The sequence below is a fragment of the Phyllobates terribilis genome, unplaced genomic scaffold, assembly GCF_046119375.1.
Source record: "Phyllobates terribilis strain yellow unplaced genomic scaffold, ASM4611937v1 Scaffold_5__5_contigs__length_657084704, whole genome shotgun sequence".
Lineage (NCBI taxonomy): Eukaryota > Metazoa > Chordata > Amphibia > Anura > Dendrobatidae > Phyllobates > Phyllobates terribilis.
Genome location: NW_027362765.1, coordinates 325,572,982 through 325,593,035, shown reverse-complemented (window position 1 = coordinate 325,593,035; position 20,054 = coordinate 325,572,982). Strand labels below are relative to the sequence as shown.

General features: G+C 45.0%; 1 pseudogene; it reads left to right on the top strand.

The window, feature by feature from the left end:
* Nucleotides 1–17,867: 17,867 nt before the first annotated feature.
* The window catches only part of LOC141273142 (uncharacterized), a 168,478-nt pseudogene continuing 166,291 nt past the window's right edge, over nucleotides 17,868–20,054 (top strand).

Genomic DNA, 20,054 nt, shown 5'->3' with positions numbered 1-20,054 from the left:
CAACGACCACCAAGTTCCCGGATTGTTACAAGTGCTGATTACTTTGTGGCCACACTGCTGGATCCCCGCTACAAGCACATAGTGCCATCTTTACTTTCTTCACTAGAGCGTGATCGGAAAATGTGGGAATACAAGCACATTCTGGTAGACACACTACTGACGGCATCCTCACCTAACAGTGGGGGCTCAGTGGAAGCACAGAGCACAGGAGGAAAAGGTCACCAATGAAGCTGAGGCACCCGACCACCTCGGAAGGGAGAGGTAGCATGCCAGAAATGTTGAACACGTTAGTCAGCACGTTGCAACATACAGCACCACCATCTGATACGGTCCGTATTAGCAGGAGGCAGCGTTTCGGTTATGACTAAGTTAGTAAAAACCGCAACTGAGCCTGCCAGTTCCTGTACAGACTAGATATTCTGACACCGCAGTCCCTAATGGTGCTTGCAGGTACAGAGCCCTAACCAAAGAACTATTAGATGGCAACTAGGATCTAAACTCCCTAAAGGGGCATCAAGTTGCTTCACGTTTCTTCTAAAAACCGGAGGGCAGAGTGTGTATTAACTAGAAGAAGAGAAGTGTGCTGAATAAAAAAAATATCTCAAAGTGAATAAAGTAAATAACAAAATACCAAACAAAGAATAAAGCAATTACCGTATTTTTTGGACTATAAGACGCACTGGACCATAACACGCACCAGACCATAAGACGCACCTCAAATTTTTGGGTGGAAAATAGGAAAAAAAAAAATTCTTTATAAGATGGGGGCCTGTCTTATAGTCCTAATAATTATCTTACCTGAGGGGCGGTGGAGCAGAGGTCACAGTAGGCAGGGTACCTCAGGTAGGAATGCTGAGGACCCTGGGTGGGAGAAGCAGGGGTTGCGGTGGTGGTTGAGCAGGATCGCAGGTAGCAGGGTCCCTCCTTCAGGAACTGGCGGCGACAGCAGAAGTGGTAAGATATTGCAGGGCCGGTGTCAGGCTGTCGGCGATCAGGCAGAGCGGCAAAGAAGCAACAATGTGAAAATCTTTAGTTCATAGCTCACAGACTGGCTCCAAACATCACTATGATGTCAGAACATCTAAATGAATTGATCACCAGCAGGAAACGCCCACTGGGGAACAGAACATAATGTTGCACCCAAAGGGTGATAGGTAGATAATTGAAAACAATAGTGTTGAGCGAGCATGCTCGACACTGCTCGGTACTCGCCCGAGCATCACGCTACTCGGGATGTTCGGCGAGCACCGAGCATTTCCGGATTACTCAGGCGGGAGCTCGGGTCTCCGCCCTGCATGTTTAGCGCTCTTTACAGAGCCAATGAACATGCAGGGATTGCCAGCCAGTCACTGTAATGCCGCAGCCATGTTGGTTGTGGGCATTACATTGATTGGCTGGCCGCACAGCGTCACCTCGAGTATTTAAAACCGGGCGCCGCCATCTTGGACACAGACGGCTGGGATCAGACAGTGTAGGGACAGCGCTGCTGACTTAGGGAGAGATATATACTGTTAAATAGTTAGTGTAGGGTCTGTAAAGGCTGCCAGATCAAACAAACAGTCCTTCTCAGGACTAATATCCATCCCAGATATCAGGCAGGCAGGCAGGCAGGCTGTATAGGAGACGCAGTGGTTATATCAGCAAACGCTGCATTACAGTCCTGTGTGCTCCTGTTGCTGAAATTGCTGGACTTAGCTCCAGGTCTTGGGGGCCAGGAAAAATCCTTTTTTTTCATCTAAATCCTCTTTTTTTTCCTCCTTCACACTGTACAAATACCCATCTTATTAACTTTTTGGTGTCCCCCCCCAGAAGTGTGGTTTTGCAGTTCCACGGTTCAAACCTCTGTATTATCCACTTTTGGGCCATTTGTATCTAAAAAAAAACAGTTTGAGTGTGTCGCTCACTGTTAAGCCGCAAATATATATATTGAAAAAAGTCTGGTATACACCAGTAAATTATAACTGTTGTTTTGCTGTTCCACGGTAAAAAATCTCTATTATCCTGCTTTTGGCATTTTTTGCCGTAAAAAAAAAACTAATAGTGTCTCCCTGATTTTTCAGACACAAATATATCTGTTGAAAATAGTCTGGTGTAGGCCCGAGAAATAGAAGTGTGGTTTTGCAGTTCCACGGTTCAAAGCTCTGTATTTTCCTGCTTTTGGCATTTTTGCCGTAAAGAAAAACAGTAATAGTGTGTCGCTCACTGTTCAGCTGCAAATATATCTATTTAAAATTGTCTGGTATACCCAAGTAAACAATAACTGGTTTTGCCATTCCACGGTAAAAAATATCTGTTATTCAGCTTTTGGTATTTTTTCCGTAAAGAAAAACAGTAATAGTTTCTCCCTGATTGTTCAGATTGTTTAAAAGAGTCGGGTGTAGGCCAGAGAAATAGAACTGTGGTTTTCCTCTTCCACGGTTCTAATCTACTTTTTATTACCCTTTTTCCATTGATAGTGCGAGTGTAAGCTATTTTACTTCCTTTACAATGGGCAAGGCGCGTGGCAAGGGACGTGGAAGTGGACGTTCTGGTGATGGTGCGTGCAGAGGACGGGGCCGTGGCCAAGGTGAAAATGTGCCACAACCAACAGCCACATCTTCTCGCTCCCACTTCTTGACCGAATTACTAGGGAAGCACAGAACAACACCAGTATTGTGAACTGATCAGTGTGAACAGGTTATTAATTGGATAGCAGAAAATACTTCCAGTTACATGGGCACCACCACCTCCGGCCTGTCTTCCACACGATCGATTCTTAGTAGCCGTGAGTCTCGACCGCATACTCCTCCTCACCCTGATGCTCCTTCCCCCCACCATGCCAAGTGTCGTCAGACAGCAACTGATCCCACACTTGGACACTCTGAAAAGCTGTTCACTGGTCCATTTCCAGATTTGTGCCCCTCGCCTGCTCTGCTTGAAGTGGTGGAAGAGGAGATCCCATGTAGCGATGCCCAAATATTTGAACAGCCACGGCCACAGGAAGTCGACGCTGGCAATTTGTCACAAGAGGTGGACGATGACGAGACACAATTGCCAGGAAGTGAGGAGAAGGATCGTGGTGCGCAAGTGGAAGAGGAGGAGGTGGTGGATGATCTAGTAACTGACCCAACGTGGCAGGAGGACGTGCAGAGTGAGGCCAGCAGCACACAGGGGGAAGGAGGCAGAGTACCCCAACAGGCAGGAAGAAGCAGTGTGGTGGCCGCAGACAGAAGGTGGGCAACCGTTGCCCGTAGCACCAACACGAGGGACGTTGCCAGTACAACCGGTAGGTCTTCCAGAGTCTGGAATTTTTTTAAAGACTCTGCTGATAACCCCAAAGAGGCCATTTGTACCAACTGTCATGCTAGCATCAGCAGGGGTGACAAAACTACCAGCCTGACCACCACCAGCATGTTCAGGCACATGGCAGCAAAGCACCCGACTTTGTGGGGCGAACCCCAGGGTCCACGACCAGTGTCAGCGGGTGTCACCACTGCTTCTTCCACTGTTGTGCGTGCAATAGAACCCCCTGTTATGTGTGCAAGGCAATGCCCTATCCATACTGCATGCAAAGATGCACCCTCCTCTCAGTCTTCACTTGTTATGGCAGTTTCTCAAGAAACAGCATCAACGTCCACGTCCACGTCCCACTGCAGCGTTCAATTGTCCATAACCCAGACCTTTGAACGAAAGCGCAAATTCACAGCTAACGCCCCACAGGCCACAGTCCTAAATTCGCACATTTCACGACAGCTTGCGTTGGAAATGCTGCCTTTTAGGCTGCTGGAGACGGAATCCTTCCGCAGCCTTATGGCGGTGGCCGTCCCTCTGTACTCGGTCCCCAGCCGACACTATTTTGCCCGGTGTGCCATCCCCGCACTACACAAGCACGTGTCCCAAAACATCTGCCGTGCCCTCAACAACGCAGTTACTGGGAGAGACCACCTGACAACGGACACGTGGACAAGTGCTTGTGGCCAGGGATCGTACATCTCCCTGACGGCACACTGGGTAAACATAGTGGAAGCCGGAAACCAGTTGGACCTTGGGAAGGAACACATCCTCCCCACACCGACGATTGCGGGCCCTATGTCAGTCAGAGTTGCCCCCACAGTGTACAGCTCCTGCGCATTATCCTCCTCCTCCTCATATTTAGCCTCCATTTCAGATATCACCACATCAGTTACAAGCTTGAAGCACTGCAGTACTGCCTCCGCCAAGCGGCAACAGGCTGCGCTGAAACTCCTAAGCTTAGGTGAGAAACCTCACACTGCTTGTGAGTTGTGGACAGCTGTGAAAGAGCAGTCAGATCTGTGGCTGAGACCGCTGAACCTACATCCAGGCATGGTCGTGTGTGACAATGGCTGTAACCTGGTGGCGGCTCTGAGGCGTGGCGAGATCACACACGTACCATGACTGGCTCATCTGCTTAACCTCGTGGTTCAGCAGTTTCTTAAATCGTACCCCGAGTTGCCAGATCTGCTCATCAAAGTACGCCGCCTGTCAGCTCATTTTCGCAAGTCGGCTACAGCTTCCGCCGCCCTTGCTGTTTTGCAGCAGCATTTGCAGCTTCCGTTACACCGACTGGTGTGTGATGTCCCCACATGTTGGAACTCTACTCTCCACATGTTGCAAAGGATTTGTGTGCAGAAGAGAGCAGTTGTGTAGTACCAGCTGCAACAAGGCGGTCGATATTCAGGTCAGACTGTCTGTCTTTTTGCAACGCTCTCTGCAGAGAATTAAAGAAGAGGCATTGCAGCCAGAGTATGATGAGATGGATCAAGAAGCCATAGGGGTCAATTACACACAGCCCAGCCTCATCTCATCCCAACGTGCATTGGGGGACAATGAGGGAGAGGAGGAGGAGGAAGAACAGGAGCTTGTATCATGCGCTGTAGATGGTAGTACTTGTACAAATGTCATACCGTCGGTTAAGCATGGGTGGCCTGAGGACAGGGGGGAGGAGGAGGAGGAGGAGGAGAGCATGGTCAGTCGTCATCTTGGTGAGGACACGGAAGTCTTGCCCGTTACCAGTCTGGCACGCATGGCTGACTTTATGTTACGCTGCCTTAACCGTGACCCTTGCGTTGTCAAAATGTTGGGTGACAGTCATTACTGGTTGGTGAACACTGTCAACATTCTGGGACAGTTTTCTGAGACCCGCCCAGCTTACAGGCCCTGAGGCGCGGGGTACTCTCACAAGGAGTGGAAAGTTTCAAAACATGGTGAGGGAGTACCTTGCCGACCGTACCAGCGTCCTCCGTGATACCTCTGTGCCTTTTAATTATTGGGTATCCTAGCTGGACACTTGGAATGAACTCGCTCTGTATGCCTTGGAGGTCCTGGCCTGCCCTGCCGCTAGCGTGTTATCGGAGCGTGTTTTTAGTGCCGCTGTGGGAATTATAACTGATAAGTGTACTCGCCTGTCAACTGACAATGCTGACAAGCTGACCCTTATCAAAATGAACAAGGGCTGGATTGGGCCAGACTTCTCATCACCACCAAATGACAGCAGAGTAACATAAAGTCAAATCCACTGTGTTTTTTTGGGAGGTGTATTCACATGCACAGCTTCACACCCACACATGGTTATACGCTTTCTCATTTCGGCTGTTTTATGTTCTTCTCCTTATCCTCAGCCTCCACCACCCCTATACCATCAGGGTGACCGTGGTCCGTGTTGCCATTATTGAAAGTTCCTCCGTCCTTATTTTTGTCAGCTTTTGCTTGAAAGGCATAAGCAAAGACTGTGGGAGACCACTCCCCAATAATGAGAATAATATTTTTAAGATGCTGTACTGTATGGCTCTTGTAAGGGGCATTGCAAGTTCCTCCGTCCTAATTTTTGGCAGCTTTTGTTTGGAAGGCATAAGCAAATACTATGGGAGACCCACTCCCCAATCATGGGAATAATGTTTGTAATATGCTGTACTGCATGCCTCTTGTAAGGGGCATTGCAAGTTCCTCCGTCCTAATTTTTGGCAGCTTTTGCTTGGAAGGCATAAGCAAATACAATGGGAGACCCACTCCCCAATCATGGGAATGTTTGTAATATGCTGTACTGCATGGCTCTTGTAAGGGGAATTGCAAGTTCCTCCGTCCTAATTTTTGGCAGCTTTTGCTTGGAAGGCATAAGCAAATACTATGGGAGACCCACTCCCCAATCATGGGAATAATGTTTGTAATATGCTGTACTGCATGCCTCTTGTAAGGGGCATTGCAAGTTCCTCCATCCTAATTTTTGGCAGCTTTTGCTTGGAAGGCATAAGCAAATACTATGGGAGACCCACTCCCCAAACATGGGAACAATGTTTGTAATATGCTGTACTGCATGGCTCTTGTAAGGGGCATTGCAAGTTCCTCCGTCCTAATTTTTGGCAGCTTTTGCTTGGAAGGCATAAGCAAATACTATGGGAAACCCACTCCCCAATCATGGGAATAATGTTTGTAATATGCTGTACTGCATGGCTCTTATAAGTGGCATTGCAAGTTACTCCATCCTAATTTTTGGCAGCTTTTGCTTGGAAGGCATAAGCAAATACTATGGGTGACCCACTCCCCAATCATGGGAATAATGTTTGTAATATGCTGTACTGCATGCCTCTTGTAAGGGGCAGTGCAAGTTCCTTCATCCTAAATTTTGGCAGCTTTTGCTTGGAAGGCATACGCAAATACTATGGGAGACCCTCTCCCCAATCGTGGGAATAATGTTTATAATATGCTGTACAGCATGGCTCTTGTAAGGGGCATTGCAAGTTCCTCCATCCTAATTGTTGGAAGCTTTTGCTTTGAAGGCATAATCAAAGACTATGGGAGACCCACTCCCCAATAACGGGAATAATGTTTGTAATATGCTGTACTGCATGGCTCTTGTAAGGGGCATTGCAAGTTCCTCCGTCCTAATTTTTGGCAGCTTTTGCTTGGAAGGCATAAGCAAATACTATGGGAGACACACTCCCCAATAATGGGAATAATGTTTTTAAGATGCTGTACTGTATGGCTCTTGTAAGGGGCATTAAAAGCATCTTGTTAAGCTACTGCGACCTCCACCACTTTTCCGAGGGGCATTAAAAGCATCTTGTTAAGCTACTGTGACCTCCACCACTTTTCCGAGGGGCATTAAAAGCGTCTTGTTAAGCTACTGCGACCTCCACCACTTTTCCGAGGGGCATTAAAAGTGTCTTGTTAAGCTACTGCGACCTCCACCACTTTTCCGAGGGGCATTAAAACCATCTTGTTAAGCTACTGGGACCTCCACGTCTCTTCTGAGGGGCATTAAATGCGTCTTGTTAAGCTACTGTGACCTCCACCACTTTTCCGAGCGGCATTAAAAGCGTCTTGTTAAGCTACTGGGACCTCCACGTCTCTTCTAAGGGGCATTAAAAGCGTCTTGTTAAGCTACTGTGACCTCCACCACTTTTCCGAGGGGCATTAAAACTGTCTTGTTAAGCTACTGGGACCTCCATGTCTCTTCTGAGGGGCATTAAAAGCGTCTTGTTAAGCTACTGGGACCTTCACGTCTCTTCTGAGGGGCATTAAAAGCGTCTTGTTAAGCTACTGTGACCTCCATGTCTCTTCAAAGGGGCATTAAAAGTGTCTTCTTAAGCCACTCTGGACTCCACAGCTCTTCCAAGGGGCATTGAAATGTTGTTTTTAATTACCTCTAACCTCCACGACTCTTCCAACGGGCAATGCATTTCCTCTTAATTTTAGTCAGCTTTTGCTTTTCAATGAAAAGGCGAAAACTAAGGGAGACCGACTCCCCAATAACGGGTAGAAGGTTTTTAGTATGCTGTAATCCACGTCTGTTTCAAGGAGCATTGCAGTTCCTCATAATTTTTGGAAAGCCTTCCATTCACTGCTTAGGCCAACAGTGTACAGGAGACCCAGTTGCTATAAATGGAAAAAATGGTTTAGTTAAGGCCCTCTAACCTCCATGTCATTTCCAAGGGGCATTGGAGTGCCTCAAAATTTTTGGTAGGCATTGCACTCACTGTATGCCCTATAACTGTGTAGCCGAACCGCTCATTTTGTTACAGCAACATATCCTACAAGACATATGTGGTTGACTGGCCTGATATTGATGTGAATGGTCCCTGTTCCTCCTGCTCTTTCTCCTTTGCCACTACCTCATCCATAATTTATCACCTGAAGCTTTGTTTTAACGGGAGTCATAGAACTGAGATAGTAGCAGGAAAACATCCAGCAATCCTCGGAGGAGGTAGGATATGCGCCAAAACGCTGACCACCTGAGTCCTAGCCGCTACTACATACATGCGCTTGCATTCCAAGAAAACAAAGCAGATGCTAACTTCTATCATCATCATCATCATGGTCCTCACCTTGGCACTCTCAACTCCCCTGATGGAGAAGCCAGGGCCCACCGGGGGAGTCTGGTTCTCTGGTGGGCTCATCCAATGCTGCCCTAAAGCAGGCCAGGCTAAGAAAAGTGTGTGGGGGGATGTTCCAAGGAGAAATATGGGCGGCTGGGGACCATTTATGGACACTCGGCTGCCCCCAGGCGGCTGGGGACCGTGTGTGGACACCTGGCCGCGGGGCGGCTGGGGACCGAGTATGGATTCCAGGCCGCCAACGCAGCCATGACGTGGAGGCCAGATTCAGCCTCTATATGCCTAAAAGGCCCAATTTCAAGTGCAAGCAAGCAGTATGGTATTGCAGCCTGGGGGTGGGTGGGTGGTTGGCTGCATATTTGCGCTTGCATTGCAAGGAATGGGGGAGGTACAATTGAACAGTGCCCTGGGACAAGAACTTGCACGGGGATAGTTGCAAGTCTGCATTATCTGATGCTGCAAGGATGACTTCTGATGGGCACACTTTTAGGCAGCGACCTGGGTGTCAGAGATGCTTCCAGGGGTCTTCCCCATGCTGTTCCCATGTCTTTTCAGCTCTGTATGCATGTGTCACACAGCACATGGCAAGATAAGGTTGTAAAATGTTAAAATGACATTTCCCAGTGAATGCATTTGTCACGGCTGAAAGCAATACAAAAGTGCAAAAACGCATAAAAAATGCTACTTGTGAACATAGCCCAAGGTGTGGAGGAGTATTTTTTTGGGGGGGTATTTATTTTACCTTATGCACAAGTCTTTACCCTGGAAAGGAACTTCCTTAACATATTTCACAGGAAAGCAGTTTCAGTTTAGTTTTTGAACGTTTTATTGTGAGCCCTTAAAAGTGGCTTAATAACTCTGACCACGTTGTTGACAGTAGTGACCTGGGGGTCAGAAATGCTTCCTGGGGCGATCCCCATGCTGTCCCCATGTCATTTGAGCACTGTCACTATCGTTTTGGGCACTTGTTAGGCTTTTAAAAGACTGCCGGGGGTGCCACCGCAAAAATGCTCGGGTCTCCCATAGACTAACATTGGGCTCGTTGCTCGGGTCGAGCACCCGAGTATCACGGAGAGCTCGGCCCGAGCTTCGAGCATTTTAGTGCTCGCTCAACACTACTAATAACTCCATGATCCCCAATGAACATTGCAATGAAAAATCATTCCATTCTTTAAGATAAGATAAGATAAGATAAGATATACTTTATTTATCCCGGAGGAAATTGCGGTATCACAGCAGCAGAACACAGATCTCGAACATGACACATATAATAACATAACATTTGGAATGCTTTAGACATTGCTTTTCAGACATTTGTTAAACACCCCCATAGCTGTTGGAACAAACGATCTCCTGTATTTTTCCTTTTTACACCTTAGTTGTATTAGGCGATTGCTGAATGTGCTCTTCTGTTTCGCAAACAGTTCATAAAGCGGGTGTGTGTTGTTGCCCATTATAGCTCTGCACTTCTTCTTAATCCTATCCTCTACCACCTCTTCAAAAGTCCCAAGCTGTAGGCCCACCGTCGCGCTAGCCTTCTTTATAAGTTTGTTGAGCTTGTTGGCGTCAGCAACACGCACACTGTTACCCCAGCAAATTATTGCCGCAAAGGTGACACTAGCCACAATGGATTGGTAGAACACCTCAAGCATTTTGCCACACACATTAAAAGACCTTAACTTCCTTAGGAAGTACAATCTACTCATCCCCTTCTTGTAGACCTTCTCCATGTGGCACTTCCAGTCTAGCTTGCTATCCAGGTAAACCCCCAAATATTTGAAACTGTCCACCATCTCCACATCCTGACCGTCAATGGTAACAGGTAGGCATACCTTCTTGCACCTTCCATAGCTCATCACCAACTCCCTGGTTTTCTTAACATGTAGTTCTAGATGGTTAGCCTGGCACCATACTACAAAGTCCGCAACCACCCTTCTATATTCCTCTTCATCCTGGTCCTTCCCAATACCGCCAACTATCACAGAGTCATCCGAGTACTTCTGGAGGTGACAACGGTCTGATTTATACTGAAAGTCAGCTGTGTACAATGTAAAGAGGAATGGCGACAGCACTGTTCCCTGCGGGGCTCCGACACTGCTCAGTACACTATCTGATGTAGCCGTCCCCCACCTAACAAACTGTGGCCTATCCGACAGGTAGTCAATTATCCAATTCACAAGTCCCTCATCCACCGCCATTTTAATCAACTTTCCACGCAGTAAGAGTGGCTGTAATGTGTTGAACGATGGCATAGTAACGATGGCATCTTGGGGAAAGGAAGACTTTTGGGATAATCGCAAACCTCCAGGTGCTAATCTATTTGCAATGTTAGGTTAGTCATTTCAATTTTACACTTGTTTTCGTACTCCAAAAACAAATCCAACATGTGTTTTCTATCTTCCTCATTCAAGGTTTGTAAGACTGCATCTAGATTTGCATCAGATGCTGACGACTTTGATAATTCGCATATAGCTTCAGAAATTAGATGTTCCCTATGAGACTCTCTATTCAAAAAAAATCCATATTAATTTATGATATCACAAGCGGTTTCTACAGAGATACTGCTAAATAGCAAACATTGACTCACAAAATATGATATATGTGCTGATATTGGAAAAGATATATACTATCAGTCATACAAAATATATTAAAAATGTATTAAAAATTATGGAATGGAGACAGTAATTACTGTACTATAATCTACATAAAATTACACATAGATTGAAGTTTTTTAAACCCAAGTCCATAAGAACTGTGAACCATCAGATACAAATCTTGCCACGGAAGCAGTTTCTTCAATAAGGGAGGATAATGGTAGATGTTATCCATTGGAGAACTTCAATTATGATAGAACAGTGGAGAGGAACGGATGGACCACAGGAGCTCTGAATGCAGCTTTCTCAGTTAAAGATGATCCCACGCTCAAACAGCATTGATATGCAAGAAAAGAAAAGGGAGGAAAAGCGCAATGAGAGTTGGTCTAATAAAATGGCAGGAGTATGTGGGACAATTGGCCTCTCCCCTCCTCGGGTTGTGCACAAAAGATCAAGATTTTGCTACAGAATCTAGTATTCTTAAGAATAGGTTTATTCAGAAGGGTTACCCTAAGAGACTGTTAATAGATGCATATAATAAAACTAAGCACATTACACATGACTTATGTATTGATAAGATTCAGTCCCCTAAAATCATTGATAAAAAGACAACTGAACTCACTGAGTGGAGTCTACTCACCACCTTTAATCAATCACATGCAAGTATACAGAGGTTGTTGAATAAATATTGGTTTACTTTAAAATCTGATCCGGTCCTCACTAACCAGCTTCCTAATAAACCAAGAATTATTTATAGGAGAAACCGGAATCTTCTAAGTATAGTGTCTCCCTGCAACAACTCTTTAAAACCTAAATTTAGCAAAAAACTGCCCATGCATAGCAATGGCTGTTTCTCATGTAGCACCCCAAAAGTGCTTATGCTGCAGGACAATTACGAATGGGGTTACTTCTTTTCATTCACAAACAACAGGTGAAATCTTCTCTATTAATTGCCAGGTGAGCTGCCAATCCACGTATGTTGTGTATTTGCTACAATGCACGTGCGACCAGCAATATGTAGGCCGCACGATACAAATGATGCATGCTCGTCTTAATAAGCATCGTCATAACATACATATTGGTTATCAACTGCACAGCATTTCAAAACATTTTAGCGTTTTCCATCAGAAGGATCCAAGATTTTTGAGACTAACCATAATAGATCAGGTGGCTGATACTGCCCCTGACCGTTATGGCAGTCTCATTAACAAAGAAAGTTTTTTGATCTTTAAGCTTGGCACATTAACACCTGAAGGATTAAATTAAACTATAGATAATGTGGTCAATTAGTGCATTTTTATTAATATTATTATCATTGAGTTTTCTAAAAAAAAATATTTTTTACATTATTGCAGCTTATTTTTATCATTGTACTAAAGTTTTTAATCATCTTTTATTATTTTACCATTATATATATTTTTTCTTTCTTTTGTGGTTTATTGCCAGTGTATAAAGGATGCTGTGAGATCATCCAGTGCCTTTTTTCTATTGGTTTGTTGCCTGTATATAATGCGTCACTTGCCCTTCCCATTGTTAAACAGCCTGAGGAAGGTAACAGTCCGCTACCGAAACGCGTTGTTGTGAAATAAAAGGCCTGTCATTTTATTGTCATTGTCCCTGTGGATTCTGTGCCCTAGCGCTCACACTAGACCGCTCTATTTATCTCCAATTACTACGTCCCTGTCACGAGGGTACACAGCAGGAGCTGTTCCGGGCCGTTTCCACCTACAATCCAACCTCGAGGACCCTCAGTGATGCACTTTCTGGCTGCCCAATCACGTAACCGGACTGTGGACCACGTGACCGGATCCTGGAAAGATCCCGCACAGCAGCAACGCTGGGCCTCCGCTGATGAGCGATCAAAAGGGATTGTGCAGGGGTGTACAATCAGAGGAGGTGAGAGTCCAATAGTCCCACATACTCCTGCCATTTTATTAGACCACCGGGTACCTCTCATTGCACTTTTCCTCCCTTTTCTTTCCTTCCAAATTCTGATTGACACGCTTGGTCTGTCTATTTGACTACGGGTGGAAGGCAGAGGAAAAGGACAGCTGCACTCCCAGTCGAGAACAGAATGCTTTCCAGAACTTGGAAACAAACCGGGTCCCACGATCTGAAACCACATCGGAGGGAACCCCGTGAAGCTTCACGATCTCATTTATGAACACCTGAGCAAGTGTCTCAGCATTTGGAAGTGCAGGTAATGCGACGAAGTGACACATTTTACTGAACCTATCTACAATCACCAAAACCACCGTTTTGCCTGCAGAAACTGATAGGTCAGTAATAAAATCCATGGACAAGTGTGTCCATGGCCTACTAGGGATAGGTAGCGGAAGAAGAGTAACAGATGAACGGGCATGCGAAACCTTAGAACTCGTGCAAATACTGCAAGCAGATACGTGTTCAATCACATCCCGATACAACCCTGGCCACCAAAAACGACGAGAGAGGAGGCCCATGGTTGCCTTACCACCTAGATGACCAGCAAGCAAACAGTTATGATGTTCCTTAATTACTTTGCGGCGCAGCTTAGATGGTGCAAATAACCTTCCTGGAGGGCAGGAGGCAGGAGCGTCCCCCTGAGCCTCCATCACCTCACCCTCAGGATGTAACGCCAAAATGACTACCCCCTTCTGTAATATCGGGACAGGGTTCTCATGGTCACCGCCACCAGGGAAGGTCCAGGAGAAAGCATCAGCCTTGACATTTTTGATCCCTGGATGAAAAGTGAGAACAAAACTGAGCCTAGTAAAATACAGGGATCATCTGGCTTGCTAGGGTTAAGATGTTTAGCTGACTGGAGATATGACAAGTTCTTATGGTCAGTAATAACAGTAATAGGATAGACAGCCCCCTCCATGCAATGTCGCCATTCCTGGAATGCCAATTTGATCACCAAAAGTTCCCTATTACCCACGTCATAATTTCTCTCAGCCGAAGACAATTTTTTAGAAAATAAGACGCGTAGACGCCATTTACCAGGGGTTGGACCCTGAGACAACACAGACCCAACCCCCACATCCGATGCATCAACTTCCACAATAAAGGGTAGGGAAACATCGGGTTGACTGAGTATAGGAGTAGTGGCAAAATAATTCTTTAAGGAAGAAATAGCCTGGAGGGAGGCATCCGACCATTTGGAAAAATTAGACCCCTTCTTAGTCATGTCAGTAAGGGGTTTCACAATTACTGAGTAATTTTGGATGAATTTCCGGTAAAAATTAGTAAAGCCCAGAAAACGTAGAGCCTTCAGGTTCTTGGGATGGTCCCAATCAAGGACTGCACAGATCTTCTACGGATCCATTCGAAAAGATGTCAACAAGTACCCCAAAAACTGCACCTCTTGAATGGCCAAAACACATTTTTCTAGTTTGGCATATAGTTTGTTATCCCTTAGTATCTGGAGCACATGTTTAACATGACCCGATGAGTCTCAAAATCAGGTGAGTAAACCAAACCTCCCCACCAAATTATGGAAAATATAATTTATGAAATGCTGGAACACCACAGGTGCATTGTTCAAACTGAAAGGCATAACCAGACTCTCAAAATGCCCTTCAGGGGTATTGAATGCTGTTTTCCATTCGTCCCCTTCTCTGATTCTAACCAGATTGTAGGCTTGGAGAATACCTTAGCTCCTACAACCTGGCTGAACAAATCTGGAATCAGAGGAAGAGGGTATGGATCTCGGATGGTAATTTGATTTAATTCCAGGAAATCTAAACAGGGACGTAGACCACCATCTTTTTTATTCACGAAGAAGAACCCTGCTGCCACAGGCGAAGTTGAGGGCCTAATGTGTCCCTTCTCCTGACTTTCCACAATGAAAATCCTTCATGGTTTGTCTCTCAGGGCCAGAAAGATTATACAGTCTGGACTTCGGTAGTCTAGCTCCGGGAGTCAGGTTAATAGGACAGTCATAAGCACAATGAGGGGGCAAATCCTTAGACCCCCTCTCAGAAAAAATGTCCTTAAAACCAGGCAGAAAAGAAGGTAATATTTCCATAGAGACTGTAGCAAGGGAAATATCTAAACAGTTTTCATGGTAGTAATCTCCCCATTCAATAATCTCCCCGATTTGCTAATCCACCAACTGATTATGTTTCACCAGCCAGGGAAGACCCAAAACAATTGGGGTGGGAAGACTGTCCAGGACATAGTAAGGGATTATTTCACAATGAACTGACCCCACCCTCAGTTTTACATTATGTACAATCTGAGTAAATGCTTCTCCCTTTACCTCCACTGTTGGTCGTTTACATAAAGCATAGTGCGCTCAAACTGCATTGGTTGAGAAGGCAGTGGTGACACTTACGGTGCCAAAGGGGCCCAGAAGTTCAGAAGCTAGGAAGATCTCTGTCACAAGGAGACGCTGAAGCTTGTTCCAGAGCTCGTTCATGGAAGTGGAGATCATTCCTGGTGGCCAGGTGTATTATGGCGTCCAGCAAGGTGTGTAAGTCTCTGCCAGCTAGTTCATCCTTAATACGACTGGGGAGAACCTGCCAGAAGGTTGCCACCAGAGCTTCTTCTTTCCAAGTCAGCTCCACCATCATTGTACTAAAGCGCAAGGCATACTGGGCTACGGAATCTGTGCTCTGCCTTAGATTCAGCAGAGACGAGGTAGCAGGGGAAGTACAACCGAGAACATTAAAAACCACATGGAACATCTCCAGGAACCACTCAAGATCATGGGTCTCCGGACCACCACGCTCAAAATAGGATTTGCTCAGGTAAGGGCTTGCTCAAATAGCAAAAACCCATGAATGCTATCTTAGTCTGGTCCTCTGGAAAGAGGTGAGCGTTAAGCGTAAAGTGGATTTTACACTGATTAATGAAACCACGGCTCTCTCTAGGGTCGCCATCAGAGCGAGACATGAGTGGAAGTTTCAGCTCAGTCATTCCACCAGAAACTTGAGCAATAGGAGGATCCCTCGTTGAGGTTGCCGTTACAGAAGGGGGCTGGTCGGGCAAGTTAGCAGAAGACACAGCAGTGGACAAACCCTGCAGTTGAGTTGCCACCACACTGATGGCCTGCATCAACTGGTCCTGACACACTGAGAGTGGACCTCCTCAAACAGCACTTGTACTGAGGTCTTGAAGTTCCTGGGTCCAGACATGACAGCGAGGTCCTTGGCTTGAATATACTGTAAATGTAACCATGGTGGATGTGGACCCACTGCACCACAGGCCAGACTTACCCTGGAGGGGCATGACTAAGCGACTACCTGGTTTTCACTAGAGCCTCTGGTTGGGAGGTTAGGATCGGCCACAGGTAGTCACCAGGTGCCACTCCAGGACGGTCCCCACGGCTGCAGCAGCTGACTGAAGGGTCAGAAGCATGGGTATGTGGTGGGGGGGGCGAGACAGAGGGGAAGTCAGGCGATCTGGATCAGAAAACGTAACCGAGGTCGGGAGCGGAGAGGTTACACAGGATGGGAAAACAGGCCGGGTCATTAATGGGAAGGTCGATACAGGAGGTTGAATGCACATATACTAACAGAGCAGTAACAACGTTCGAGCAAGGGCTGGAGGGCGGAGGCCTGCTTGCATGGAATAGGCTAGGGAGCCAAATCTCTGCAGGATACAGCAGGGTTCAATTCCTGTAGCGACCGGCCATGCCCCCCTAAAGCCAGATGGAACCACTATGTTTTAGTAGCAGTGCAAAGGAGTGCAGTAGGAAACAAACCTCTGTGAATCGACATGATGCGTGGAGATGTTACACAGTGACCATCGTGAGTAGGGTGGCGCTGAGGAGGCATGCGAGTTACCACCATGACAGGCTCATTACTTTTACCCAAAACTACCTCACACTATATGCAGTAATAATTCTATCTCCTATTGCCATAAAATAGCTTTGTGCCCCCTACAATTAACACTCCATCCCGTGTACCTCCATCCTAGTGTACCTCCTTTGTGCCCCCTTATAAAATAATGCCCCCTTTGTGCCTTCCTATAATAATAACATCCACTTTGCACCCAGCCAATAATAATGCTGCCTTTTTCCCCATGCAAAAGTAATTTCCCGCTTGGCACACACTAGCATGCTATGTTAATGATGTCCCAATTTGTGCCCTCGAATGCTCTGATTTTTAATTAAACAACAAAAATCAAACTCACCTCATCGCACTCCCATGATGAGTAGCGGGACGATAATGTGATATCAATGCACTGTCTGATGTCCTCTTTGTACTCCAAAGCTCTGGTATGATTCCTGTGATTCACCAGAGCTAGTGACAGGGAGCTAAGGGCTGTCTCTTCGACCAGAATTTTTAACTGCATCCGTGTCATGACAACGCATCCCCTTTCCCTTTTCCATCCAGTCGCTGTTGCACCCCCGGAGACTATGATCATTACTCCCGTAGTACAGAATCATCGGCACTCCATGTGCCATACATGCTGCCCCTCTTTAAGGTATAGTACCTTAATCAGATATTCCATCCAATATTCCAATTGAATACTGCTATCCAATGGAATACTGTATGTCAAGAAATATGTGGTGGGCTCTCCAATTCCAGGGTTGTCCTACGGCTTTCACAGACTTAGTAGATATAGTAGCCAATGAACCACAAATAGGTTCTCAATACCATTTTTTAATAACTAGTCATTCAGACAATGGGGACATTAAACATTTAGGTATGCAATTGTTTTAGTTAGATTTTATCCATAATTGCCCAAATATTACAATTAGTATAATCTGCTAGAAGTGAAGAAGAGTAGTGATTTTCATTTCAGTCCCTCTGTGTACCTAATCTGTCAACTAAGAAATGGATTTGATAACACTTAGTACCATAATAATATAGTAATCTTCCTTTCTCAGGGAAGGGGACAATGAATAATGATTGTTTACACTTTTGCACTTTGACTCCTTATCAGTTTTATGGACCTTGCTGCAGGATTCAACCAATACTAATCATGCTCCAGGGCCATAAACCAGATGCAGGAAATCTCTTGTTTTAGAGCAAAGTTTAGCTTTCATACTTCTTCTGAGGCTATAGTACAATTTTATACAATTTCTCATTGCTTAGTGTTTTGTCACTACCTCCAGTGCTAATAATTTCATTCGATTCTCTCAGCACAATTTTTGTATGGCTTCACAGGCAAACTCTCTAAGGGTACACTTTCACGACACTGTAAACATTAATATACTACCTCCGTTACAGCAAAATATTGATCGAAGGTGGGATGAGCCTCTGTCTGAACCTTACATCAACTTTTCACTTGGTTGCCCCAATCAAAATGTGTCTTGTGCACCAGAAAACACTGCCTTTCACCGAATCTTTCTGAGATCAAAACCTAGATTTCGTGGGGTAAGTGCCAATTTTATAACAATAATAATATGTAAACATAATAAGATTGTTATTACCTTACCTGAAGAAACTGTGTAGCAGTGATTTAGCTGTTGAAACTAATAAGTGTAGTCTATAATCATGTGCCGTGGTAGGTAGAATCAGAGCCTGGACAATAGCAGACCTAAACAGAGGCCAAATGATAACTATCTTTATTGCTCCGAAAAGGGGAATTCTTAAATCACACATTGGATCTTGATGAACAAAAGATTCCAGCTTAAAATCTTTAATGATATAAAATATATAATTTGTTTGCAATAAAATGTATCATCAGTCAGTGTGAATTAAATTAATCAGCCAACCAGTTAAGTTCTTTATTTTAAATCATTCTGAAAATCAAAGTATAAAATTAAAATCAGAGGCGGATCTAATTTTCTTGAATTTCATTATGGTAACTCATAATATAATTTGGCAATGCCTGTCTGCACTAGTCTGGTCATTCTCCTAACGAGACTGTGAATGGTGTCCAGGGAGATATCCTCTCAGACCTGAATCAGAGGACATCAGTGTGATCCATGACTGTATGTGGTTCTACTTGATGGCATTGGATGCACCAATACATTCCTAGTATAATATCCCCCATCCTACTATAATGTCACCCATTCTGGTTTAATAATCCAAGAGAAAAAAGCCATCCATCATTGCTTTTAAATTGGACAGAAAAAAAAAGAAGTTCATTTATGAAGATGTAAATGCGGCTTTTTTCACTAGGATTACAAAAGTGCTATTCATCACTTTAGTTCAAGCTAAAAAATATGCCTCTCATTCCATAATCATTGCAGTATACAGATTGCCATTCCCACCAGTACGACTAAGGGCCCCATTGTTTGATTGTCACAACCCCACTGCAATTGTTGATTGCCATGGTCAGCATCAAAGTCATCATCATTTTTGCTCTATATGCATTGTCCCCTGTCTGCACCAAGTTTATGTTCTCCTCAACTTCCACCTGCTGGGGATCCTCCTCCTTTCCCTCCTCCAAATCCTGCATCATATGACATGGACCTTGAGGGTCCCCAACAGAAGCTGGCACTGAATAGGTGCAAATTTGTGTTCTTCCTGAATTCCCTTTAGCATGCTGATAAGTGTTTTTTTCCAGGATAAATATTTGCAGGATTAAATATCTGATTCCACACATGCTCCGACTGAAAAATTTGATCACCTTTTCAAAGGGCTTCAGTAAGAGACAAGCATCCCTCATTAGCTGCTAATGTCAGATCTCAAAGTAACCCATGCTTCAGTTTGACTGCTTCATGATGTAGTCCTTCACCGTTTTATGCTGTATGTACAAATATTGCTGGATTGCGACATCGCTCTGGAAATCCTTTTACTTTTGCAAAGCTACCACCATCTTTAAGTATGTATGTTTGTGAATGAAATGTTCATCAATAAATTTAGGATGTAGACCATGCAGGGAGTGTGCGTTACATTGCTTGACCGTAATGTTCTGAGCATTGACGCTCACAACCATTCCAAATTGCAGTTCACAGGGAGCCAGCCAAAAAACACACATGTATACACAGAGCACACACATATATACACAAAGCACACACATAAGTATACACAGCGCACATACATAAGTATACATATATGTATACTCAAAGCACATGCATACAGTCCTGCTCTTTGGTATTGGCACCCATGAAGTTTAAGTACATAATGTGCAATATCTCCTGAAAAAATGAATCAAGTGAAACAGTTTTTTTTGTATAGAGCACTTGTGTTAAAAACAAAAGAGCAAATGATAAACAATAATTTAAAACAAAAAACAATGGGGGAGG